This window comes from Choloepus didactylus, chromosome 18, assembly GCF_015220235.1.
Source record: "Choloepus didactylus isolate mChoDid1 chromosome 18, mChoDid1.pri, whole genome shotgun sequence".
Classification (NCBI taxonomy): domain Eukaryota; kingdom Metazoa; phylum Chordata; class Mammalia; order Pilosa; family Megalonychidae; genus Choloepus; species Choloepus didactylus.
This window is the reverse complement of record NC_051324.1, coordinates 46,842,265-46,869,723: the sequence shown is the minus strand read 5'-3', so window position 1 is coordinate 46,869,723 and position 27,459 is coordinate 46,842,265. Positions and strand designations below refer to the sequence as shown.

General features: G+C 40.2%; 1 pseudogene; it reads left to right on the top strand.

Annotated features, from left to right (window-relative positions):
• Nucleotides 1-16,348: 16,348 nt before the first annotated feature.
• On the top strand, nucleotides 16,349-16,862 carry LOC119514744 (annotated as a pseudogene).
• Nucleotides 16,863-27,459: the final 10,597 nt, after the last annotated feature.

Sequence of the window (27,459 nt, the reverse complement as noted above, 5' to 3'; positions counted from 1 at the left end):
TTACCCTCATACTTGGGTCCCATGAAGGGTGACCAACTGCTTCAATTTTCCAGGATTGACGGGCTTCCTGGGATGTGGGACTTTCAGTGCTAAAACCAGGCCAGGAAAATCAGGATGATTGGTGTGATAGTTTGGAACTGCGTATACCCCAGAAAATCATGTTCTTAAAGCTATTCCATTCTTTTGGGTATAAACCTATCTTAAGTAGGACTTTTTGATGAGGTTGCATCACTTAAGGCATGGCCCGGGGTGAGTCTTAATCCTCTTACTGGAGTCCTTTATAAATGGGATGATGGAGGGGAGGGAAGGGAAGAGGAGGGGAGGGGAAGGAAGAGGAGAGGAGAGACAGAACACATCAGGGAGGCAAGAAGCTGAAAGCAATGAAACCTGGAAGAGAAGGGAGAGACCAGCAGACACTGCCACCCGCCTTGCCATGTGGCAGAGGAGCCAAGGATAACCCTGGTAGCCAGTCTTCAGGAAGAAGGTATCCTCTTGTAATGCTTGGGTTCATGCGTCAACTTGGCCAGGTGATGGTGTCCAGGTGTCTGGTCAAGCAAGCACTGGCCTAACCTTTACTGCAAGGACATTTGTGGCTGGTTTATTAAAATCATCACTCAATTGGCTGCAGCTATGACTGATTACATTAACAAAGGGCATGTCTTCTGCAATGAGAGAATGCAATCAGCTGGATTTAATCTAATCAGTTGGAGACTTTTAATTGAGACAGATAGAGGACCTTCACTTCTTCTTCGGCTAGCCAGAGAAGCATTTCTTGAGGAGTTCATCAAACATAGCTGTCCCTGATACTAAAGAATTACTTTCAGCTGAACCGGAGCTACCTTGCCAGGGAGGTTCCACCACCACCACCATCACAACCTCCCTGGGGACAGCTTGTGGCCAGTGATTAACTGAAGGGTGGTACAAAAAGTTAGCCCCCTTGTTCCAAGGTGAGAGCAACTCTGCAATGCAACTCATGTTCCAGAGCTCCCCAAATGAGACCCTTTCCTTGCTGACCTTTTCTCTGCTACCTTTATTTCCCTTTTCCTGAGAGCACTCTGTTCATCAGTGACCTGCATCAAAAATCCCTGTCTCAGGCTGTGCTCTGGTGAACCCAACCTAAGACACCTGACCCTTTCTAGAGCGGTCAATGCCATGGGAAAGGGAATTGCCAAGAGTCGCTTCAGGTTGGTCCCCTGGGAATTGACATGATTCACTTCAGGTTAGTCCCCTGTTGACACATATACGAGTGTGGATGAGGAACACCAGGCCCAAATCAGTGGATGGTTAAGAAGCAGGAAGAAGAAGAGATGTTAGTAAGGCAATCAAACAATGAGGACTTTTAACAAGTGACACTCTTGGAAGAAGAAAAGTAACCATGTCCCATCTGGACTACCCAATGTATAATGTGCAAAGTTTGCAGTTTTATGAAATTTGAACCCCAGCTTTTTTTTCCCCCAGTTTTATTGAGATGTATTCACATATCATACAACCATCCATGGTGTACAATCAACTGTTCACAGTACCATCATACAGTTGTGCATTCCTCACCCCAATCTATTCTTGAACATTTTCCTTATACCAGAAAGAATCAGAATAAGAATAAAAAATAAAAATAAAAATAAAAATAAAAATAAAAAAGAACACCCAAATCATCCCCCCCATCCAGACTACTTTTCATTTAGTTTTTGTCCCCATTCTTCTACTCATCCATCCATAACCGGATAAAGGGAGTGTGATCCACAAGGTTTTCACAATCACACTGTCACCCCTTGTAATCTACATTGTTATACAATTGTCTTCAAGCGTCAAGGCTACTGGGTTAGAGTTTAGTAGTTTCAGGTATTTTCTTCTAGCTATCGCAATACATTAACACCTAAAAAGTGTTATCTAGAGAGGTGGGGCAAGATGGCGGACTGGTGAGCTGTATGTTTTAGTTACTCCTCCAGGAAAGTAGGTAGAAAGCCAGGAACTGCGTGGACTGGACACCACAGAGCAATCTGACTTTGGGCATACTTCATACAACACTCATGAAAATGTGGAACTGCTGAGATCAGCAAAATCTGTAAGTTTTTGCGGCCAGGGGACCCGCGCCCCTCCCTGCCAGGCTCAGTCCCGTGGGAGGAGGGGTTGTCAGCTCCGGGAAGGAGAAGGGAGAACTGCAGTGGCAGCCCTTATCGGAAACTCATTCTACTGATCCAAACTCCAACCATAGATAGACTGAGACCAGACACCAGAGAAGCTGAGAGCAGCCAGCCCAGCAGAGAGGAGACAGGCATAGAAAAAAAACAACACAAAAAACTCCAAAATAAAAGCGGAGGATTTTTGGAGTTCTGGTGAACATAGAAAGGGGAAGGGCAGAGCTCAGGCCCTGAGGCACATATGCAAATCCCGAAGAAAAGCTGATCTCTCTGCCCTGTGGACCTTTCCTTAATGGCCCTGGTTGCTTTGTGTCTTAGCATTTCAATAACCCATTAGATCTCTGAGGAGGGCCCTTTTTTTTTAATCCTTTTTTCTTTTAATCCTTTTTTCTTTTTCTAAAACAATTACTCTAAGAAGCCCAATGCAGAAAGCTTCAAAGACTTGCAATTTGGGCAGGTCAAGACAAGAGCAGAACTAAGAGAGCTCTGAGACAAAAGGCAATAATCCAGTGGCTGAGCAATTTCACTAAACACCACAACTTCCCAAGAAAAGGGGAGTGTCTGCTCACAGCCATCATCCTGGTGGACAAGAAACACTCCTGCCCATCGCCAGCCCCATAGCCCAGAGCTGCCCCAGACAACCCAGTGTGACGGAAGTGCTTCAAATAACAGGCACACTCCACAAAACTGGGCGTGGACATTAGCCTTCCCTGCAACCTCAGCTGATTGTCCCAGAGTTGGGAAGGTGGAGCAGTGTGAATTAACAAAGCCCCATTCAGCCATCATTTCAGCAGACTGGGAGCCTCCCTACCCAGCCCAGCAGCCCAGAACCACCCTGGGGGGACGGCACTCACCTGTGACATAGCACAGTCATCCCTCAACAGAGGACCAGGGGGTGCACGGCCTGGAAGAGGGACCCACTTGCAACTCTCAGGAGCCATACACCAATACGAAGGACTTGTGGGTCAGTGGCAGAGACAAACTGTGGCAGGACTGAACTGAAGGATTAGACTATTGCAGCAGCTTTAAAACTCCAGGATCACCAGGGAGATTTGATTGTTAGAGCCACCCCCCCTCCCTGACTGCCCAGAAACACGCCCCATATACAGGGCGGGCAACACCAACTACACACGCAAGCTTGGTACACCAATTGGACCCTACAAGACTCACTCCCCCACTCACCACAAAGGCAAAGCAGGGGATAACTGGCTTGTGGAGAACAGGTGGCTCGTGGACGCCACCTGCTGGTTAGTTAGAGAAAGTGTACTCCACGAAGCTGTAGATCTGATAAATTAGAGATAAGGACTTCAATTGGTCTACAAATCCTAAAAGAACCCTATCAAGTTCAGCAAATGCCACCAGGCCAAAAACAACAGAAAATTATAAAGCATATGAAAAAACCAGACGATATGGATAACCCAAGCCCAAGCACCCAAATCAAAAGATCAGAGGAGACACAGCACCTAGAGCAGCTACTCAAAGAATTAAAGATGAACAATGAGACCATAGTACAGAATACAAAGGATATCAAGAAGACCCTAGAAGAGCATAAAGAAGACATTGCAAGACTCAATAAAAAAATAGATGATCTTATGGAAATTAAAGAAACTGTTGACCAAATTAAAAAGATTCTGGACACTCATAGTACAAGACTACAGGAAGTTGAACAGCGAATCAGTGACCTGGAAGATGACAGAATGGAAAATGAAAGCATAAAAGAAAGAATGGGGAGAAAAATTGAAAAAATCGAAACAGACCTCAGGGATATGATAGATAATATAAAACATCCTAATATAAGACTCATTGGTGTTCCAGAAGGGGAAGAAAAGGGTAAAGGTCTAGGAAGAGTATTCAAAGAAATTGTTGGGGAAAACTTCCCAAATCTTCTAAACAACATAAATACACAAATCATAAATGCTCAGCGAACTCCAAATAGAATAAATCCAAATAAACCCACTCCGAGACATATTCTGATCACACTGTCAAACACGGAAGAGAAGGAGCAAGTTCTGAAAGCAGCAAGAGAAAAGCAATTCACCACACAGAAAGGAAACAGCATAAGACTAAGTAGTGACTACTCAGCAGCCACCATGGAGGCAAGAAGGCAGTGGCACGATATATTTAAAATTCTGAGTGAGAAAAATTTCCAGCCAAGAATACTTTATCCAGCAAAGATCTCCTTCAAATTTGAGGGAGAGCTTAAATTTTTCACAGACAAACAAATGCTGAGAGAATTTGCTAACAAGAGAACTGCCCTACTGGAGATACTAAAGGGACCCCTACAGACAGAGAAACAAAGAAAGGACAGAGAGACTTGGAGAAAGGTTCAGTACTAAAGAGATTCGGTATGGGTACAATAAAGGATATTAATAGACAGAGGGGAAAAATATATATGACAAACATAAACCAAAGGATAAGATGGCTGATTCAAGAAATGCCTTCACAGTTATAGCGTTCAATGTAAATGGATTAAACTCCCCAATTAAAAGATACAGATTTGCAGAATGGATCAAAAAAAATGAACTGTCCGGCGCTGCCCCGCTCGGTCCCCGGTTCCCGGCCGGCGAGGGGAAACAGGGAAGGAGAGAGAGAGATGCAGACTGCGCGAACTAACCTGGTCATGAATCACGACTCGAACCACACGGCAGTTGTGAAAGCAAGCCCTTTACTACAGCTAGATGAACACTCTGTGTTACTGGTTCCCACACGGGGCACGGCGCCTCGTGGGAGAGCAGCCTCGATGTGGCCGTCAGGCACGGCTCCTTGTGGGCTGTCTCACCCTACCCCGTCCGGGTAAGACCTTTTATACACAATTAACAACCAATAAGCTTCTAGGCTAGTATCGCGTATACAGGATTTCGATTGGTAGGAGCGGGTGGCGGATACATGCGTCACTATGCGGAAACAGGATGCAGGCGCCATCTTGGCTCACTCGATGGGCGGGGGTAACTCTAGAGCAGGCTGCAGCGCATACGCTAGGCCCGATTCGGGAGGCGGCTTTCCACAATGAACCATCAATATGTTGCGTACAAGAGACTCATCTGAGACACAGGGACACAAAGAAATTGAAAGTGAAAGGATGGAAAAAAATATTTCATGCAAGCTACAGCCAAAAGAAAGCAGGTGTAGCAATATTAATCTCAGATAAAATAGACTTTAAATGCAGGGATGTTTTGAGAGACAAAGAAGGCCACTACATACTAATAAAAGGGGCAATTCAACAAGAAGAAATAACAATCGTAAATGTCTGTGCACCCAATCAAGGTGCCACAAAATACATGAGAGAAACACTGGCAAAACTAAAGGAAGCAATTGATGCTTCCACAATAATTGTGGGAGACTTCAACACATCACTCTCTCCTATAGATAGATCAACCAGACAGAAGACCAATAAGGAAACTGAAAACCTAAACAATCTGATAAATGAATTAGATTTAACAAACATATACAGAACATTACAACCCAAATCACCAGGATACACATACTTTTCTAGTGCTCATGGAACTTTCTCCAGAATAGATCATATGATGGGACATAAAACAAGCCTCAGTAAATTTAAAAAGATTGAAATTATTCAAAGCACATTCTCTGACCACAATGGAATACAATTAGAAGTCAATAACCATCAGAGACTTAGAAAATTCACAAATACCTGGATGTTAAACAACACACTCCTAAACAATCAGTGGGTTAAAGAAGAAATAGCAAGAGAAATTGCTAAATATAGAGAGATGAATGAAAATGAGAACACAACATACCAAAACCTATGGGATGCAGCAAAAGCAGTGCTAAGGGGGAAATTTATAGCACTAAACGCATATATTGAAAAGGAAGAAAGAGCCAAAATCAAAGAACTAATGGATCAACTGAAGAAGCTAGAAAATGAACAGCAAACCAATCCTAAACCAAGTAGAAGAAAAGAAATAACAAGGATTAAAGCAGAAATAAATGACATAGAGAACAAAAAAACAATAGAGAGGATAAATATCACCAAAAGTTGGTTCTTTGAGAAGATCAACAAGATTGACAAGCCCCTAGCTAGACTGACAAAATCAAAAAGAGAGAAGACCCATATAAACAAAATAATGAATGAAAACGGTGACATAACTGCAGATCCTGAAGAAATTAAAAAAATTATAAGAGGATACTATGAACAACTGTATGGCAACAAACTGGAGAATGTAGAGGAAATGGACAATTTCCTGGAAACATATGAACAACCTAGACTGACCAGAGAAGAAATAGAAGACCTCAACCAACCCATCACAAGCAAAGAGATCCAATCAGTCATCAAAAATCTTCCCACAAATAAATGCCCAGGCCCAGATGGCTTCACAGGGGAATTCTACCAAACTTTCCAGAAAGAACTGACACCAATCTTACTCAAACTCTTTCAAAACATTGAAGAAAATGGAACACTACCTAACTCATTTTATGAAGCTAACATCAATCTAATACCAAAACCAGGCAAAGATGCTACAAAAAAGGAAAACTACCGGCCAATCTCCCTAATGAATATAGATGCAAAAATTCTCAACAGAATACTTGCAAATCGAATCCAAAGACACATTAAAAAAATCATACACCATGACCAAGTGGGGTTCATTCCAGGCATGCAAGGATGGTTCAACATAAGAAAATCAATCAATGTATTACAACACGTTAACAAGTCAAAAGGGAAAAATCAATTGATCATCTCAATAGATGCTGAAAAAGCATTTGACAAAATCCAACATCCCTTTTTGATAAAAACACTTCAAAGGTAGGAATTGAAGGAAACTTCCTCAACATGATAAAGAGCATATATGAAAAACCCACAGCCAGCATAGTACTCAATGGTGAGAGACTGAAAGCCTTCCCTCTAAGATCAGGAACAAGACAAGGATGCCCGCTATCACCACTGTTATTCAACATTGTGCTGGAAGTGCTAGCCAGGGCAATCCGGCAAGACAAAGAAATAAATGGCATCCAAATTGGAAAAGAAGAAGTAAAACTGTCATTGTTTGCAGATGATATGATCTTATATCTAGAAAACCCTGAGAAATCGACGATACAGCTACTAGAGCTAATAAACAAATTTAGCAAAGTAGCGGGATACAAGATTAATGCACATAAGTCAGTAATGTTTCTATATGCTAGAAATGAACAAACTGAAGAGACACTCAAGAAAAAGATACCATTTTCAATAGCAACTAAAAAAATCAAGTACCTAGGAATAAACTTAACCAAAGATGTAAAGACCTATACAAAGAAAACTACATAACTCTACTAAAAGAAATAGAAGGGGACCTTAAAAGATGGAAAAATATTCCATGTTCATGGATAGGAAGACTAAATGTCATTAAGATGTCAATTCTACCCAAACTCATCTACAGATTCAATGCAATCCCAATCAAAATTCCAACAACCTACTTTGCAGACTTGGAAAAGCTAGTTATCAAATTTATTTGGAAAGGGAAGATGCCTCGAATTGCTAAAGACACTCTAAAAAAGAAAAACGAAGTGGGAGGACTTACACTCCCTGACTTTGAAGCTTATTATAAAGCCACAGTTGCCAAAACAGCATGGTACTGGCACAAAGATAGACATATAGATCAATGGAATCGAATTGAGAATTCAGAGATAGACCCTCAGATCTATGGCCGACTGATCTTTGATAAGGCCCCCAAAGTCACTGAACTGAGCCATAATGGTCTTTTCAACAAATGGGGCTGGGAGAGTTGGATATCCATATCCAAAAGAATGAAAGAGGACCCCTACCTCACCCCCTACACAAAAATTAACTCAAAATGGACCAAAGATCTCAATATAAAAGAAAGTACCATAAAACTCCTAGAAGATAATGTAGGAAAACATCTTCAAGACCTTGTATTAGGCGGCCACTTCCTAGACTTTACACCCAAAGCACAAGCAACAAAAGAGAAAATAGATAAATGGGAACTCCTCAAGCTTAGAAGTTTCTGCACCTCAAAGGAATTTCTCAAAAAGGTAAAGAGGCAGCCAACTCAATGGGAAAAAATTTTTGGAAACCATGTATCTGACAAAAGACTGATATCTTGCATATATAAAGAAATCCTACAACTTAATGACAATAGTACAGACAGCCCAATTATAAAATGGGCAAAAGATATGAAAAGACAGTTCTGTGAAGAGGAAATACAAATGGCCAAGAAACACATGAAAAAATGTTCAGCTTCACTAGCTATTAGAGAGATGCAAATTAAGACCACAATGAGATACCATCTAACACCGATTAGAATGGCTGCCGTTAAACAAACAGGAAACTACAAATGCTGGAGGGGATGTGGAGAAATTGGAACTCTTATTCATTGTTGGTGGGACTGTAAAATGGTTCAGCCACTCTGGAAGTCAGTCTGGCAGTTCCTTAGAAAACTAGATATAGAGTTACCATTCGATCCAGCGATTGCACTTCTCGGTATATACCCGGAAGATCAGAAAGCAGTGACACGAACAGATATCTGCACGCCAATGTTCATAGCAGCATTATTCACAATTGCCAAGAGATGGAAACAACCCAAATGTCCTTCAACAGATGAGTGGATAAATAAAATGTGGTATATACACACGATGGAATACTACGCGGCAGTAAGAAGGAACGATCTCGTGAAACATATGACAACATGGATGAACCTTGAAGACATAATGCTGAGCGAAATAAGCCAGGCACAAAAAGAGAAATATTATATGCTACCACTAATGTGAACTTTGAAAAATGTAAAACAAATGGTTTATAATGTAGAATGTAGGGGAACTAGCAGTAGAGAGCAATTAAGGAAGGGGGAACAATAATCCAAGAAGAACAGATAAGCTATTTAACTTTCTGGGGATGCCTAGGAATGACTATAGTCTGTTAATTTCTGATGGATATAGTAGGAGCAAGTTCACAGAAATGTTGCTATATTATGTAACTTTCTTGGGGTAAAGTAGGAACAGGTTGGAAGTAAAGCAGTTATCTTAGGTTAGTTGTCTTTTTCTTACTCCCTTGTTATGGTCTCTTTGAAATGTTCTTTTATTGTATGTTTTTCTTTTTTTCTTTTTTTTTTTTTTAATTTTTTTTTCCATACAGTTGATTTAAAAAGGAAGAAAAGGTTAAAAAAAAAAGAAAAGAAAAAAAGGGAAAAAAATATGTAGTGCCCCCTTGAGGAGCCTGTGGAGAATGCAGGGTTATTGGCCTACCCCACCTCAATGGTTGCTAACATGACCACAGACATAGGGGACTGGTGGTTTGATGGGTTGAGCCCTCTACCGTAGGTTTTACCCTTGGGAAGATGGTTGCTGCAAAGGAGAGGCTAGGCCTCCCTATAATTGTGCCTAAGAGCCTCCTCCCGAATGCCTCTTTGTTGCTCAGATGTGGCCCTCTCTCTCTGGCTAAGCCAACTTGAAAGGTGAAATCACTGCCCTCCCCACTACGTGGGATCAGACACCCAGGGGAGTGAATCTCCCTGGCAATGTGGAATATGACTCCTGGGGAGGAATGTAGACCTGGCATCGTGGGACAGAGAACATCTTGACCAAAAGGGGGATGTGAAAGGAAATGAAATAAGCTTCAGTAGCAGAGAGATTCCAAAAGGAGCTGAGAGGTCACTCTGGTGGGCACTCTTATGCACAATTTAGACAACCCTTTTTAGGTTCTAAAGAATTGGGGTAGCTGGTGGTAGATACCTGAAACTATCAAACTACAACCCAGTACCCATGAATCTCGAAGACAATTGTATAAAAATGTAGCTTATAAGGGGTGACAATGGGATTGGGAAAGCCATAAGGACCACACTCCCCTTTGTCTAGTTTATGGATGGATGATTAAAAAAATAGGGGAAGGAAACAAACAAACAAACAGACAAAGGTACCCAGTGTTCTTTTTTACTTCAATTGCTCTTTTTTACTTTAATTATTATTCTTATTATTTTTGTGTGTGTGCTAATGAAGGTGTCAGTGATTGATTTAGGTGATGAATGTACAACTACGTAATGGTACTGTGAACAATCGAATGCACGATTTGTTTTGTATGACTGCATGGTATGTGAATATACCTCAATAAAATGAAGATTAAAAAAAAAAAAAGTGTTATCTATATAGTGTGTAAGAATGTCCACCAGAGTGACCTCTTGACTCCATTTGAAATCTCTCAGCCACTGAAGCTTTATTTTGTTTAATTTCGCATCCCCCTTTTGATCAAGAAGATGTTCTCAATCCCAAAATGTCAGGTTCAGATTCATCCCTGGGAGTCATATCCTGCATTGCCAGGGAGATTTACACCCCTGGGAGACAGGTCCCATGTAGTGGGGAGAGCAGTGAGTTCACCTGCCAAGGTGTGAGCCCCAGCTTTTGCTCCCTGTGAAATACCCCTTTCTCTTTACAGTAAATCCTCTCCCTCCACCCCTGACCAATGTTTTAATAAGCCAACTTAACTTTGATTCTGTTACTTTCAACCAAAGAGTTCTAAATAACATAGAAATGAGTATCTGGAGTTGGATTCACATAATAAACTTTGAGAGAAACTGTGGAGTTGGCTGAGTTGGGGCAGGGGTGGGGTGGGGTGCTAAAAACCAGGGCTACCTAACTGAGATTGTTGCAATTCACAAGAAATTAGCCTTGAGTTGGACCAAATTGTAGTGTCCAGACTCTCTGATTCCCTATACCTTCCCCACACTTAAGAATTGGGTTGGAGCATTGATTAGAAACCTGTAAGATCTTAGCTGTTGGAATGAGGATGAGTGAATGGATTCACATTCATTTAACAGATATTTATTGAGTGTCTTTGCCAGGTGGCAAAGATCCCTGCCCCTTAGGAGCTTAAATTGTAGGAGGGAGAAAGATAAATAATAAACACAGCATATAAATTACATAGTATGTTAGAAAGTGCTGAGTGCTAAGGAGGGAAAAAGAGAACAGGGCAAGAAGTTTGGGGAGAGAAGGGAAGTGGTGGTTGTAGTTTTAAGTAGGGAAGTCAGGGCAGACGTCATTGGAAAGGTGAGATTTAAGCAAAGACGTGGAAGAAACACTGTAGTGAACCACATGGATGTAAAAGGGAAGAGCAAGAACATGCCTAGAATATTCAAGCAACCAACAAAAGGCCAGTGTGGCTGGAGCAGAGTACTCAGGGGTAGAGCTGTAGGGCAGGGAATGAGAGCGGCAATGGGAGACCAAGTTGTGAACGGCTTATGGACTTTTGCTTTTACTTTAAGAGAAATGAGAAGTCACTGCAGGATTTTAAGCAGGAGGGTGACATAGTGTATTTACATCTTACAAAGCTCACTCTGTCTGCTAGGTTGAGGACAGATGTTAAGGGAGCCAGTAAAAGCAGGGAAAGTGTTAGGAGGTCTCTGCAGTAATCCAGGTTGAGAAAATACAGGGAGACTTGCGATAGAGTGGTAGTACTGGAATTGTGGAGAAGTGGCCAGATTTGGAACGTATTTTGAAGGTAGAACCCACATGGTTTCCTAGGGATTGACCGTGGGGTTAAAAGAAGCCAGATTTGTTAGAAAGCCCAAACCTTGGGTCTCTCCAAAGTATCTCCCACTGAGCCCCCTCTGCTGGACAAATGTGAAATTGCCTTCCCTTTTAAAAGACATTCCAGGATATTTCTGGAATGCACCAAGGGTGCAGGTCTGCCCTTCCAAGGCAGATTAAAGGAGAAAGACTCCAATCACACAACCTCTCCCCGCTGCCATTATTCATCATGCTTACCCTGAAACTAAGGCCTTCCAGTTGGAGCAGATGAGTGGAGTAGACCTTAACTGGGTAGATGAGCAGAGCTGCTAGGCATGCCCAGCTCTGAATCTTTAACAAGCCTGGGAATTAGCAAAGAAGGACAGGATTCCTGGTTTGGGCTCTTTTAGCAGAAACCTCCCCAAATGAAACACTCAGGTTGCCAAGCTTTCATGGGAATTGTAGCACCAGGAAAACATACAATGCTGGAAGCAGAGGTTTGAGATTTTCTTAATCCAATGTTGCAAGGAGACTTAATCCCAAAACCATGGAAGGAAGCCCAAGGGAGCACAGGGTGGGGGAAGTTGGTGGTTGTATTTTTTTAGTCCATAGATGATGAGATGAGGTGGAGCCACACCTAGATAAGATTGAGCTTGAACTAGAAGATCAGACTTTATTAGGAAGTTGTGTACTTGGGGAATAGCTGCCCCATGATGTTGCCTCTGGATTTTCAGCTGTCATGATTTTGGATGATCTTTCCTTTGGGAAGGAGATGAGTTGTGGTTATACTTGGAATGGTTGGATCATGCTTGGTGGGGTCATCTTAGCTGTATTGGGAGAAGGAAGTGTAGATGTACATATGTGTGTTGGACAAACATGGCCTAGAATGTAGTGTCAACTCTGTTCACTTTTCTTCATTCTTTCTTACTTCTCCTCTTCAGACTCGATGATGTCAATTGTCTTATCTTCAAGTTCAGTAATTTTTTTCTTCTGCCAGCTCCAGTCCAGTGTTGAACCCCTCTGGAAACTTTTTAATTACTGTTACTATGGTCTTCAGCTCTGTTTGGTTCCTTTTCATAATTTCCATCTCTCTATTGATATTCTCTTTGTGTTCATCTATCACTTTCCTGACTTCCTTTAGTACTTTGTCCATGTTTTCCTTTAGCACTTGAGTATATTTGGGACGATTTTTTTTTTGGAGGGGGGGTGGCGCCTGATTGCTGGTATGGTACCTGTTCCCTTCCTTGTTTCTCACCATTGCACCCCCCAAGCCCCCAACTTCCATGGGGGGAGAGCAATCACTGCCTGTGGGCTTCCCTCACAGGAGCTCCCTGCTGCCTGGCTGTGGAGGATCACCCCCCAGCAAATTGTCAAGGTAGGTGGACAGGAGTGGAGAGCTACTGCTCACTCCTTTGCATGGCGGTGGTTTTGCTGCTGCCGGCCTGGAGGGAGGAGGCGGTCCAGACAGGAAACTCACTCACCCCGACCCTCCAGCCATGGTCCCGCCTCGGTTTTTGTCAGGTATCCCCTCCACTTACTGTGGGGGACCCTCTATGGCTGGTCACACCCCTGAACCATGATCCCTGGTATCCTCTGGCCCCTTTGTAGTTACTCTGATGGAGAAGCTGGTTCTGACTCACTTACTCCGCCATCTTCCCAGAAGTCTATTTGGTAGCATTTTTAATTGTATTTGGTATGTTCCAGATCTGGTCTTCTTAATTGCTGGTTTCTAATGCTTTAATTTTCTCCTTTGCCTGGGCCATCACTTCCTATTTCTTTGTATATTTTGTAGTCTTTTATTGAAAGCTGTGTATTTTGATATTTTAATGTATTATTGCAGGAATTTAGACTCTGAGGCATCTGTTCCTTAAATTTGTTTCCATCTACTGTTATGACAGAGATTTTCTTGAATGCCAGGAGCTATCAAAAAGAAGAAGGAGGAGGAGGAGGAGGAGGAGAAGGAGGGGAAGAAGAAGGGCAAGAAGGGGAAGAAGAAGAAGAAGAAAAGAAAACAACTCTTTCAGTCTTTGCAGATTGACCTGTGTATGTGCTCTCCCTCAGGGCTTATCCATACAATGAGTATAGAGAATAGCTCCAGGACAAACCCTTCTCTTGAGCATACACATGTGGCCCTGGGAATTCCCCATTAACATGGATAGACCTCCGGTCGACCAAGATGGAGGTGTAAAATGCCCATTCATCTTTGAACAACTGGCAAAAAATGGCCGAGCCATTTTTTTCAAAACTTCAGTAAACAGTTAAAGTCTTGCAATAACTGGGCGAGTACCAAATTAAGAAAAAGCAGCCTGATGAACAGTAGGCAAAGCTTTTGGAGCACTTGCTAGTCCACCCTTGACCCCTTCCCCAGTGCAGTGTGCAGTCAGCATGTGCTCCCATTGTGGGTCCCTGGCCCTGTTCTAGAAGGAGCAGAGTAACTACCACGCACATACTGGGGTACCTGTATGTCAGTGCCAAACTATCTGGTAGAATCTGAAAGACTGAACCAAAAATCTTGTCTGGGGCTAACACTCCCAGAATTTTTCCTGAAGGTAGAGAAGCAACACACAGACAGCTAAAGGAGTTTACGAAACAAGTACAAGTGGCCTTGGGCAAAGGACTACCTGCATTAAGTCATATAATAAATCTCCCAGGATAAGCTCAAAGAAAACCACACCCAGACACATGGTAATCAAACTGTCCAATACCAAAGACAAGGAGAGAGTTCTGAAAGCTGCAAGAGAAAGCAACAAGTTATGTGCAAGAGAATCCCAATAAGATTAAGTTCCAATTTCTCATCGGAAATCATGAAGGCAAGAAGAGAGGGGGCTGAAATATTTAAAGTGCTGAAATAAAACATTAGCCAAACAAGAATTTTATATCTGGTGTGACTTTCTTTCAAAAATGAGGGAAATAGAGTATTCCCATGTAAACAAAAGCTGATGGAGTTCATCACACTAGACCTGAATTGGAAGCAATGCTAAAGGGATTTCTTCAGACTGAAAGGAAAAGACACTAGATAGTGTATCAAAGCAGCACAAAGAAATAAAGACCTCCATAAAAGTAACAATATGGGTATTTACTTAACACCAGTACCATTGTATTGTATATTTTGGTATGTAACTCCATTTTTTACTTCTTAAAGTTTCTAAAATGCAAAAGCATAGAAAGTAATGATAAATCTATGGTTTGGGCATGCAATGTATAAAGATTTAATTCGTAACAAGTACAACAAAAAGGTGGGAAGACAGAGGGGTATGGGAACAGTGTCTGTTTATGCTATTGAAGTTAAGTTGGTATCAAATCAAACATGATTGTTATAGATTTAGGAGGTTAAATTTCAGCCCCATGGTAACCACAAAGAAAATATATGAAAAATATATTCAGAAAGAAATGAGAAGGGACTCAAAATGGTACACCACAAAAAAATCAAATAAATATGAAAGTAGGCATTAATGGAAGAATTGAAAGTCAAAAAAATGCATAAGATTCACATAGACCAAATAGAAAAATGGCAGAAAAAAGTCCTGCATTATCAGTAGTTACTTTAAGCATAAATGGATTAAACCCTCCAGTCAAAAGACAGATATAGGCAGAAAGGTTAAAAAATCATGACCCAACTTCTATATGCTGTTTACAAGAGACTCACCTTAAATTCAAAGACACAAGAAGGCTGAAAGTGAAAGGATAGAAAAACATATACCATGCATCATAAACCCACAACTTTTCTAAAATTACATATATATTGCAAATAGTAACCAAAAGGGAGTTGGGGTAGTGTGGCTGCCTTGTAGGGCCTGGGTCCCCTCCTAAACAGCATGTAGCAAGCCTGCTTTTTTTTTTTAACCCAAGGATGATAGTCAAGAAAGCAAACAGTCTCCCCAGAGGGAAAAGAATGTAACCACAGACATAAAATGACGTTGATTGTTTCTTAGTCTTAAACATTAATCTTGGTAATATATCAGGTCTTAGGCCCTTTTACTGATTATACTAGAGGCCTGCTATCCTTATACTATATGGAATGTCTTTGTTCTAAAATCATAAATTGCTCCTTGCACCCCCTGTCCCTGCCCTACCTCTCCAAACCAGCCACCACTGGAGATTCTCTCCTGTTCATAAGTCCCAAGAAATCTATGTCTACTTCTGTGCTGGTGTGTTTTTTGGTCTTGCAGCAGCACCAGCCCATGCTCTGCACGAACTCGGTCTAGGCCCAAACAGGTACCTATACAAATATTAGATAAAATAGACTGTAAGTCAGAAAACATCATGAGGGACAAAGAAGGTCACTATATACTAAAAAAGAGGTCGATCCAACAAGAAGACATAGCAGTTATGAATATAGATGTGCCTAATGGCAGAGACCCAAAATACATGAAGCAAACACTGACAGATTTGAAGGGAGAACTAGATGGTTCCACATTAATAATAAGAGACTTCTACACACCACTTTCAATAATAGATAGAAGATCTATCTAATTAGGAAATAGGAGACTTGAGCAATACTATAAACTAACTAGACCTAACAGACATATATAGAACACTTCACCCAACAGCAGCAGAATACACATTCTTCTTGAGTGCACATGGATCATTCTCCAGGATAGACCATATGTTAGGTCACAAAACAAACCTCAATAAATTGTAAAAGATTGAAATACACTGTATTTTTTCTGACCACAATGGAATGAAGCTAGAAATCAATAACAAGGCTTCTCTGGTTGGGTTCTCTGCTCTCTCTTCGGTTCCAGTTTCTTTGCACTGCCATGCTGTGCTCTGAAGAGACCCCTGCCATCTTCCCCAGCAAGTGTGCCCAGTCTGTGGAGGAGGAGGGTGTGCGTATCCGCTTTGCCCAGCTCTCGGAGCACACCACAGCCCATCCAAACGGGTCCACGTGGGCTGTGGGCTATGACCTGTATGGTGCCTATGATTATACAGCTCCACCCATGCAGAAAGCCCTTGTGGAAACAGACATTCAGATATCCCTTCCTTCTGGATGTTATGGAAGAGTAGCTCCACTGTTCTGGCTTGGCTGCAAAACACTTCATAGATGTAGGAGCTGGTGTCATAGATGAAGATTATAGAGGAAATGTTGATGTTGTGCTATTTAATTTTGGCAAAGAGAAGTTTGAAGTGAAAAGGGGTGAATGAATTTCACAGCTGATTTTTGAATGCATTTTTTATACAGAAATAGAGAAAGTTCAAGTTTTAGATGTCACTGAAAGGGGTTCAGGAGCTTTTGGTTCCACTGGAAAAAAATTAAATTTATGCCAAGAATAGAAAACATACTTTTTTCCCTTAAAAACCACTTTTACTTGAAATGTTTTGGTGTTTGTGCTTCTGTAACCTTAATAGCCTTAACCTCTAAAAAATTTAGTTTTCTTAAGATCAAGGAAAACTCTGGTGGCATCAAGTAGAAACTTTCTTGTGCTTTTCTTCTAATTGTTTGTTGTATATAAATCTGCTTTGTAGTGCCCTAAAACAAGCAGTTTCTTTTTCAGTTCATTTTTTTGTATAAATGTGTATCTATTGCAAAGTGTGTATTATTTAATTCACTAAATGCTACTCCAGCAACTTATTTTATTTAATAACTTAATAACTTTAATTGCTTTATAAACTATAAACAATGTCATTTATTCAGTAAACTTGAATTCTTTCAAAAATACAAATTATTGCATAAGCTGAACTAAAAGATAATAAAAAGGAGAGGTTAAAATTAAAAAAAAAAGAAATCAATAACAAAGGAAGAAATGGAAAACTCACAAATATGTGGAAATTAAGCATTGTACTCTTAAACAACCAATGGGTCAAAGAAGAAATTCCAAGGGAAGTTAAAAAATATCTTGAGGCAAAGGAAAATGAAAACATAACATACCAAAACTTATAGAATACAGGAAAGGCTGAAAAGGAAATTTGTAGTTCTACATGCTTACATTAAAAATATCTAACCTTGCAACTGGAGGGTCTAGAAAAAGAAGGGCAAACTAAATCCAAAGCAAGCAGAAGTAAGGAAATAACAAAGATTAGAGCAGAGATAAGTTAAATAGATAATAAAAAAACAATAGAGAGAATCAACAAAACCAAAATTTGTTCTTTGAAAAGATGTATAAAATCAACAAACCTTTAGCTCAACTGACAAAGGACACAAATAACTATAATCAGAAATGAAGATGGGGCATTACTACCAATCCTACCAAAATTAAAAGGACTATAACATGATAGTATGAACAACTGTATGCCAACAAATTAAGATAACCTAGATGAAATGGACAAAATCCTAGAAACACAAACTACCAACCACGTTGACTCAAGAAGAAATAGAGAAAAAAAAAGAAGAAATAGAAGATCTCAACAGACTAATAACTAATAAAGAGATGGAATCAGACTGAACACTTCCCAACAACAACAACAAAAACCCAGGACCAGTACGTTTCTTGGGTGAATTTTACCACACATTCCAAGAAGTGTTAACACCAACCCTTCTCAAACTCTTCAAAAAATTGAAGAGGAGGGAACACACCACAACTCATTCTATCAGGTCAATATCACTCTAATATCAAAGCCAGAAAAAGATACCATAAGAAAAGAAAATTACAGACCAATATCTTATGAATATAGATATAAAAATCCTCAATAAAATACTAGCCAACTGAATCCAACAACCCATTAAAAGAATTGTACAATATGATCAAGTGGGATTTATCCCAGGTATGCAAGCATGGCTCATGATAAGAAAACCAATTAATGTAATACACCACAATAACAGAACAAAGGCCAAAACCACATGATCGTATCAATTGATGCAGAAAAGGCATTTGACAAAATCCAGCACCCCTCCTTGATAAAGACATTTAGAAAACTAGGAATAGAAGGAAACTTCCTCAACATGATAAGGAAGGACATATACGAAAAACTCACCACTAGTATTGTACTCAATGGTGCAAGAGTGAGAACTTTCCCTCTAAGATCAGGAAAATACAAGGATGCCCACTGTCACCACTGTTATCCAACATTGTATTGGAAGTTCTAGCCAGAGAAATTAGGAAAGAGAAAGAAAGGCATCTAAATTGTAAAGGAAAAAGTGAAGCTGTCCCTAATTGCAGATGACATGAAAATCCTATTTTAAAAATGCAGAAATTCCTGAAAAATCCACTACAAAGCTGCTAGAACTAATAAACAAATTCAGAAAAGTGGTGGGGTACGATGTCAACATGTAAAAATCAGTAGTGTTTCAACACACTGGTAATAAACAATTTGAAGAAGAAATCTAGAAAAAAAATTCCATTTATGATAACAACTCAAAGAATCAAATATTTAGCAATAATAAATCTAATCAAGAATGTAAAGGACTTGTACACAGAGAACTACAAAACACAGATAAAAGAAATTTTAGAAAGACCTAAATACCTGTTCATGGATTGGAAGACTAGATATTATTAAGATGTCAATTCTACCCAAAGCAATATACCGGTTCAGTGCAATCCCAATCAAAATTCCACCAGCCCTCTTTGCTGAAATGGAAAAACCAATCATCAAATTTATATGGAAGGGTAATGGGCCCCAAAGAGCCAAAGCCATTTTGAAAAGAAGAACAAAGTTAGAGGATTCACACCTCCCAATTTTAAGACTTATTACAAAGCCCCGGTAATCAAAACAGCATGTACTGGCACAAGGACTGACAAATAGACCAATGGAATCAATTGACAGTTCAGAAATAAACCCTCAAATCACAAACAATTGATTTTTGACAAGGGCACTAAGTCCACTCAATTGGGAAACAATAGTCTCTTCAACAAATGGTGCTGAGAAAACTGGATGTCTGTCTGCAAAAGAATGGAGATAGATCCCTACCTCACACCATACACAAAAATTAACTCTAAATAGGTCAAAAACCTAAATATAAAAACCAGAAATTATAAAAGTCCTAGAAGAAAACGCAGGAAGTCATCTTTAGTACTTTGTGTTAGGCAATGGTCTCTCAGACTTTACACCCAAAGCATGAGCAACAAAGGAGAAAACAGATAAATAAGACATCATCAAAATTTTAAAATTTGTACATCAAAGGACTTTATCATGAAAGTTAAAAGACAACCTACACCCCCTACGTGGGACCCAACTCCCAGGGTTGTAAATCTCCCTGGCAACGCAGAGTATGACTCCCGGGGATGAATGTGGACCCGGCATCATGGGACTGAGAGTATCTTCTTGACCAAAAGGGGGATGCAAAATGAGACGAAATAGTTTCAGTGGCTGAGAGATTCCAAATGGAGTCGAGAGGTCACTCTGGTGGACATTCTTATGCACTATATAGATGACACCTCTTAGGCTTTAATGTATTGGAATAGCTAGAAGTAAATACCTGAAACTACCAAACTCCAACCCAGCAGTCTGGACTCCTGAAGACAATTATATAATAATGTAGATTACAAGGGGTGACAGTGTGATTGTGAAGACCTTGTGGATCACACCCCCTTTATCTAGTGTATGGATGAGTGGAGGAATGGGGATAAAAACTAAAGGACAAATGGGGTGGGATGGGGGGATGATTTGGGTGTTTTTTTTCACTTTTATTTTTTATTCTTGTTCTGGTTCTTTCTGATGTAAGGAAAATGTTCAGAGATAGACTGTGGTGATGAATGCATAACTATGTTATCATACTGTGGACAGTGGATTGTATATCATGGATGATTGTATGGTGTGTGAATGTATTTCAATAAAACTGAATTTAATAAAAAAAATTAAAAAAAAAGACAACCTACAGAATGTATTTTCTACATGATTTTTCTGTAAACCTACAAATTCTCTAAAAACAGTTTCTTCATGGTCCCAGGCACAGCACTGGGTTTGTCCTACAGCCAGCAGTCCGTTGCCCCAGGCCATATGACTTGACTGTTCTCCCACAGTGTTCTGTAGGAGAGCTCTGTGAGCCACCTTCTACATGCAGGGTAAATTCTTGGATGGCAAGTCACTCAGGCCATCACCAGATTGGGCTCCTAGTAGGTGCACAAGGGTTACTTTGCTCCCGCTTGAACCATGACCAGGGATCCACACTGGGACTGCTGGCCAGCTCTGTGCCAGGCCAATGAGGGGTAGGGAAGGAGCCATCCAGGACACTACAAGATCCTACCACTTTTTCTTGAAACAGAGCTCACCCTATTACTGCAGTCCCTTAACTGTTTTCTGGAACTTTGAGAAAGATGTTTGTGCAAGTTCTTGCTCATTGTTCAATGCCTCCGTGGGGAGATGGAATCTGAAAGCATCTTATTTCTTGTAAAATTTAGTGTTGTTTAGTATATTTACAGAATTGGGTATCAGTCTGTCACAACCCAGCTTAGCCCTAGGACCAAGAACACGCCAAGCGTGGAGTTAGACATGAGTTTAATAGGACTTACTTACAGGAGATGATTTGTTCCACGGTGGCAGCAGACCAGGAAAGATGGAAGTTAGCGCTCCACAAAAGCAGAGGGTTCAGGGGGTGTGTTACACAGGTTAGGACAAGGAGGGTGTGAAAACAGAGTTTTGGCAAGGTCTTGTGACACAGGGTGTGGAGATTAGTTATTAATGGTGATTGGGGAGGGGAGATTCAATGCTTTATTAACAATGCATAGTTTCCTCCCCTGGGGAGGTCTGATGACTTTTAATTTCTGTTTCAGTCAAGTAGGTGGCTATGTAAAATCACTATGGAGGGGAGGGGGCCCAGGCTCAGGCCCTGGGTCCTCACACCAACCCCACCATCTAAATGCAGAACATTTTTATCACTCCCCCAAAAAAGCACCATACCAATTAGCAGTCATTCCCATTTCCCCCTCTTGCTAACCTCTGTCAATGACTAATCTCTTTCTGTCTCTATGGGTTTGTCTACTTTGGACATTTCTTATCAATGTAATCATACAATATGTGGCATTTTGTTTCTAGCTTCTTTCAATTGGCGTAATAATTTCAAGGTTCTTCCATGTTGTAGAATTTATCAGTACTTCATTTCTTTCTATGGCAAAGTAATATTCCATTATATGGATATACCACATTTTATACATGCATTCTTCAATTGATGGACATTTTAGTTGTTTCCACTTTTTGTCTATTATGAATAATGCTGCTACAGACAGTCATGTACACATTTTTTGTGTGGACTTATGTTTTCATTTCTGTTTTTTTAAAAATAAGAATATATATTATGTTTTCAAATACTGCTTATTCTATTCTCTCCTAATATTCTGATTAGTTATGTGTTAGCTCTCTTTCTGACCTCTATGTCTCTTAACCTTTTTCATATTTTTGATCTTTTATTTCTTTGTGCCTCTTTCTGATCCTCAGACCATTTTCCAGTGTGCCAATTTTCCCTTCAACTGTGATTAATCTGTTGTTTAACCCATCCATTAAGACTTTTAAATTTCAATTACTGCAATTTTCATTTTAAAAGTTTCATTTATTTTTTTCAAATCTGCAAGTTCTTTTTTATACCTTCTCATTCTTTTTTTTTTATTCCTTTGTTTATACCCTTAGTCTTTGTAAAAATAGTTTAGCTTATAATAATAACAAACATTTATATGACACTATATACTGGGCACTGTCTAGGCACTTTACAAATATTAAATAATTTAATCCTCATAACAACCCTATACATGTTCCTCCATGGAGCCATGGAGAAGTTAATCAACATGCCCAAGATCACATGAACGGTAAGTGGAGAGCCTGGAATAGAACCCATGGGTTTAGAATCCATACCTTTAATTACCACATTTTACTGCCTCTTTTATAATAGCCATCCAAGAGTTGTATTATATGAAATTCTTGCTGTTTGTTATCTCTACTGATTCTTGCTCACTGTGGACTGTTCCCTTGTGGAGCTCATTTTTCAATTGAGCTTTTATGTGGGAATTCTGTATGGATCCAGAGAAGTTTCAACCTAGGACATCTCTGGTCCAAGGTCACTTTTTTTTTTAAATAATTCAATTTTATTGAATTTTATTCATAAACCAAACAATCATCCATGTGTAAAAGCAGTTGTTCACAGTACCATTATATGGTTGTATATTCATCACCACAATCAATTTTTGAACATTTTCATTACCACACACACAAAAAAAGAATAAAAACTAAATTAAAAAAGAACACCCAAAACATCCCATACCCCCTATCCCTTCCTACAATTCATTTACTTTTTGTCCTCCTTTTTCTACTCATCTGTCCATATACTGGATAAAGGGAGTATGAGCCACAGGGTTTTCACAATCACACGGTCACACAGTATAAGCTATATAGTTATACAATTGTCTTCAAGAATCAAGGCTACTGGGTTGCAGTTCAACAGTTTCAGGTATTTCCTTCTAGCTACTCCAATACATTAAAAACTAAAAATGGATATCTATGTAACATATAAGAATAACCTCCAGAATGACCTCTCTACTCCATTTGAAATCTCTCAGCCACTGAAACTTTATTTTGTTCCATTTATCTTCCCCCTTTTGGTCCAATAAGGCTTTCTCAATCCTATGTTGCCAGGATGAAGCTCATCCTGGTGAGTCATGTCCCACATTGCCAGGGAGATTTACTACCCTGGGAGTCATGTCCCATGTGGGGGGCAGGACAGTGAGCCCCCCTGCAGAGTTGGCTTAGAAAGAGAGGCGACACCTGAGCAACCAAAGAGGTTCTCTGTGGGTGACTCCCAGGCACAATTCTAAGTAGGTTTAGCCTCTCCTTTGCAGTAACAAACTTAATAAGGACAAGTCCCAAGATCGAGTCCTCAGCTTTCGAAATTGGTAGTCCCCAATGCTTGTGAAAATATCTGCAATTCCCCAGGTGAGGAAGTTTAATATTTCCATGTTTTCCCCCAGTCCCTGAAGGGGGTTTTGCAAATACTGTCCAAATTACTCTGCTATCTATCAGGGCTTCACACTAACCTGTACAAACCAAGCAGGTTTCACTCCCTATTCAAAGTTCCATGTAATTATGGTGTTTAAATAAACTGACCATATAGGTTAGATTATATAGTGTGTTACAAAAAATATAGATTTTTACACCAAATAAACATCTCTTCCTTTGGTCTCACACAGAAGTTGAAGTTTTAAAACATCACCATTATTGTCCTTTACCCTTTAGTCTGATTTACCTTAGTCCTAACCAAGTCCATTTTGTTCATCTCAGTAATTGAAGTCTGATCTCTTTTTCAGACTCTTTAGCATTTGCTGAATGGGGTAATGCTGACATTCATAGCTGCCAGACCCTGGCTCTGAGTCTCAGGTGTCACACAGATACCCAGAGTTCCAGGGACCAACCAGGTTATACACAAAGAGCCCAGCATCTCAGAATTTAGGAATAGCCATTACAACTCAGGAACAGATGTAACTGCTGTAAGAGCTTACAATCTAGGTAACTTTACAATAAGCCTTCCCCTGATAACCTATGCTCTCAGATTCAATTCTCAGAGTTTGCACATTGTAGTTAGTCCATATTAGTGAGGCACTATAATGTTTGTCTTTTCATTTCTGGTTTATTTCACTCAACACACTGTCCTTGATGTCCATTCACTTAGTTGCATACCTCACAACTTCATTCTTCTTGTAGTCATTCAATATTCCATTGTATATATACACCATAGTGTGCCATTCCTTTCATCAGTTTATGTACCCTTAGGCCACCTCCATCCTCTGCGAATCATGAATACCGCCACCATAAACCCCACTGTGCAAATGTCCATTCATGTCTCTCTTTTCGGTTCTTCCAGGTATATACCCAATAATAAGGCTTCAGGACCATATGGCAGCCCCATGCTTAGCTTCCTGTGAACCATCACACTGCCCTTCAGATCGGCTGCACCATTCTACATCCCCACCAACAGTGATTAGGTACATTCTTTTCTCCACATTCTCTCGAGCATTTGTATCCCTCTGTTTATTTTTTAGATGGTTTTATTCACACACCATACACTGCCTCCTAAGTAAACAATCCATAGTTCCCTGTATAATCACATAGTTATGCATTTACTACTACTGTCCATATGAGGACATTTCCATTTCTTCCACAAAGAAAGAGGAAGAGGGGAAAAAGGAAAAAAATGAAAGAAAAAAATGACAACTGAAAAACAACAAAAGAAAAAACTAAAATAAAACACAATAAGAAGGTCAGACAACACCACCAACACCAAGAATCCCATAACCCTCCCTTATATCCCCCTTTTATAGACACCTAACTTTGGTATATTTGCCTTTGTTACAATTAATGGAAGCATATTACAATGTTACTGTTAGCTATAGATTCCAGTTTGTCTTGATTGTATTTTTTCCCAATACCATCCCATTTTCAACACCTCACAATGTTGACATTCATTTGTTCTCCCTCATGTAAAAACATTCTTGTATTTGTAAATTTAATCACAATCATTGACCACTCTAAGTTTCACTAAGTTATACTGTCTCAATATTTATATTTTACTTTCCTTCTGGTGTCCTACATGCCCCTAACCTTCCTCTTTCAACCATATCACAGTCATCTTTGTTCCATTTACTTACATTGTGCTACCATCACAAAGCATTGTGCCATCCATTTCTGGATCTATACAATCAATCCTGTTTAACATTCTGTACTCCTTCAGCATCAAATGCCTGATCTTTACCCTATTTCTATGTCCTGGTATCTTTCTTTCTACACTCTTCTCCAAACCTCTCTCTCCTGTCTTTTCCTACCTGTCTGTAGCATTCCCTTTAGTATTTCTTATAAAGGAGGTCTTCTGTTCACAAACTCTGTCAGTGTCTGTTTATCTGTAAATATTTTAAACTCTCCCTCATTTTTGAAGGACAGTTTTGCTGGATATAGTATTCTTGGTTGGCAGTTTTTCTCTTTCAGTATCTTAAATATATGACACCACTGCCTTCTTGCCTCCATGGTTTCTACTGAGAAATCCACACTTAATCTTATTGAGCTTCCTTTGTATGTGATGGATTGCTTTTTTCTTGCCTTCAGAATTTTCTCTTTGTCTTTTACATTTGACAATCTGATTAGAAGTGTCTTAGAGTAGGTCTATGTGGATCAATTCTATTTGGGATACACTGTGCTTCTTGGACCTGTAATTTTATTTTTTTCATAAGAGTTGGGAAATGTTCATTGATTATTTCCTCTATTATTCTTTATGTCCCCTTTCCCTTCTCTTCTCCTTCTGGGACACTTATAACATGTATATTCATGCGCTTCATGTTGTCCTTCAATTCCCTGAGCCCCTGCTCATATTTTTCCATTGTTTTCCCTATCTGTTCTTTTGTGTATAGGATTTCAGATGTCCTGTCCTCTAGTTCAGTAATCCTTTCTTCTGTCTCTCCAAGTCTGCTGTTGTATGACTCCATTGTGCCTTTCATTCCCATAAGTTCTGCCATTTGTTTTTCCAAGCTTACAAATTCTTTTGATCACCCAGTGTCTTCTTTATATCCTTCATCTCTTTTATCACATTTTCTTTCAACTCATTAATTTTATTTAGAAGATTTGTTTGAACATCTTTGATTCATTGTTTCATCTCTTGAGGTGTTAGTTTGTTTGTTCCTTGGACTGGGCCATATCTTCATGTTTCCTGGTGTGGCTCATGATTTTTTGCTGTCTAGGCATCTGATTTTCTTGATTAGTTTATTCTGGGGGTTGTTTTATCTCTTTTGCCTTGGATTTTCTTGTTGGTTTTCTTTGATCTCTTTATTTCTTTGTTTCTCTCACTGGCCAATTGTTAGATTGGCTCTGCCCCCTAGTCTTCCCCAAAAATCAGGCCCCAACATGGCCTGCCACAGATTTGGGAGGTAGGTACTGGGCACCTTAGCAAGTTCACTGTGTGTGGTAATACAGATCTCCTGGCTTCCAGTGGTACTCTGTTTCCCTTGCACTTCCTGGACAGTCCAGCAGATGGCAATGTTTGGTATCTTAATCATCCTCAGAGGCTGCTTTGCCTCCAAGCACAGGCTCTATCTACACAAGTGAGATGAAACTGAGGGATTCCTATGTCCTCACTTTGCCAGACAAAATCTGGCTTGATGAGGGGCTACACCTGTGGAAGAGTACTTTTTCAGCTGACTCAGTACTTCAGCCATCCCCAAGGCAAGGAAACAGCTGCCAGCTGCTGCTTCCCTCAAGGATGGGGGATGGGTTTTCAGACCCAGGGCTGGAAACACAGTCCTGTCCATGTTTTCTCAGTCTCTTGTCCCTCACTGATCTGGGCTTTGAAATGTTCTCCCCTGTCCCCCGGGTCTTCAAACAGTGGGGGTATGTCTCAATGCTGTGAGAGATTTAAAAATCTGTGTCCCTGGTGAGACGGTGTTCTAGTTTGCTAATGCTGCCAGAATGCAAAACACCAGAGATGGATTGGCTTTTATAAAAGGAGGTTTATTTGGTTACACAGTTACAGTCTTAAGACCATAAAGTATCCAAGGTAACACACCAGCAATCAAGTACCTTAACTGGAGGATGGTCAATGGTGTCTGGAAAACCTCTGTTAGCTGGGAAGGCACGTGGCTGGCATCTGCTCCAAAGTTCTGGTTTCAAAATGGCTTTCTCCCAGGACATTCCTCTCTAGGCTGCAGTTCCTCAAAAACATCACTCTTAGTTGCTCTTGGCGTTTTTGTCCTCTCTTAGCTTCTCCAGAGCAAGAGTCTACTTTCAACGGCCATCTTCAAACTGTCTCTCATCTGCAGCTACTCTCTCAGCTTCTGTGCATTCTTCAAAGTGTCCCTCTTGGCTGTAGCAAGCTCACTCCTTCTGTCTGAGCTCATATAGTGCTCCAGTAAACTAATCAAGGTCCACACTGAATGGGCAGGGCCACACCTCAATGGAAATCATCTAATCAGAGTTATCATCCACAGTTGAGTGGGTTGCATCTCCATGGAAACACTCAAAGAATTACAATCCA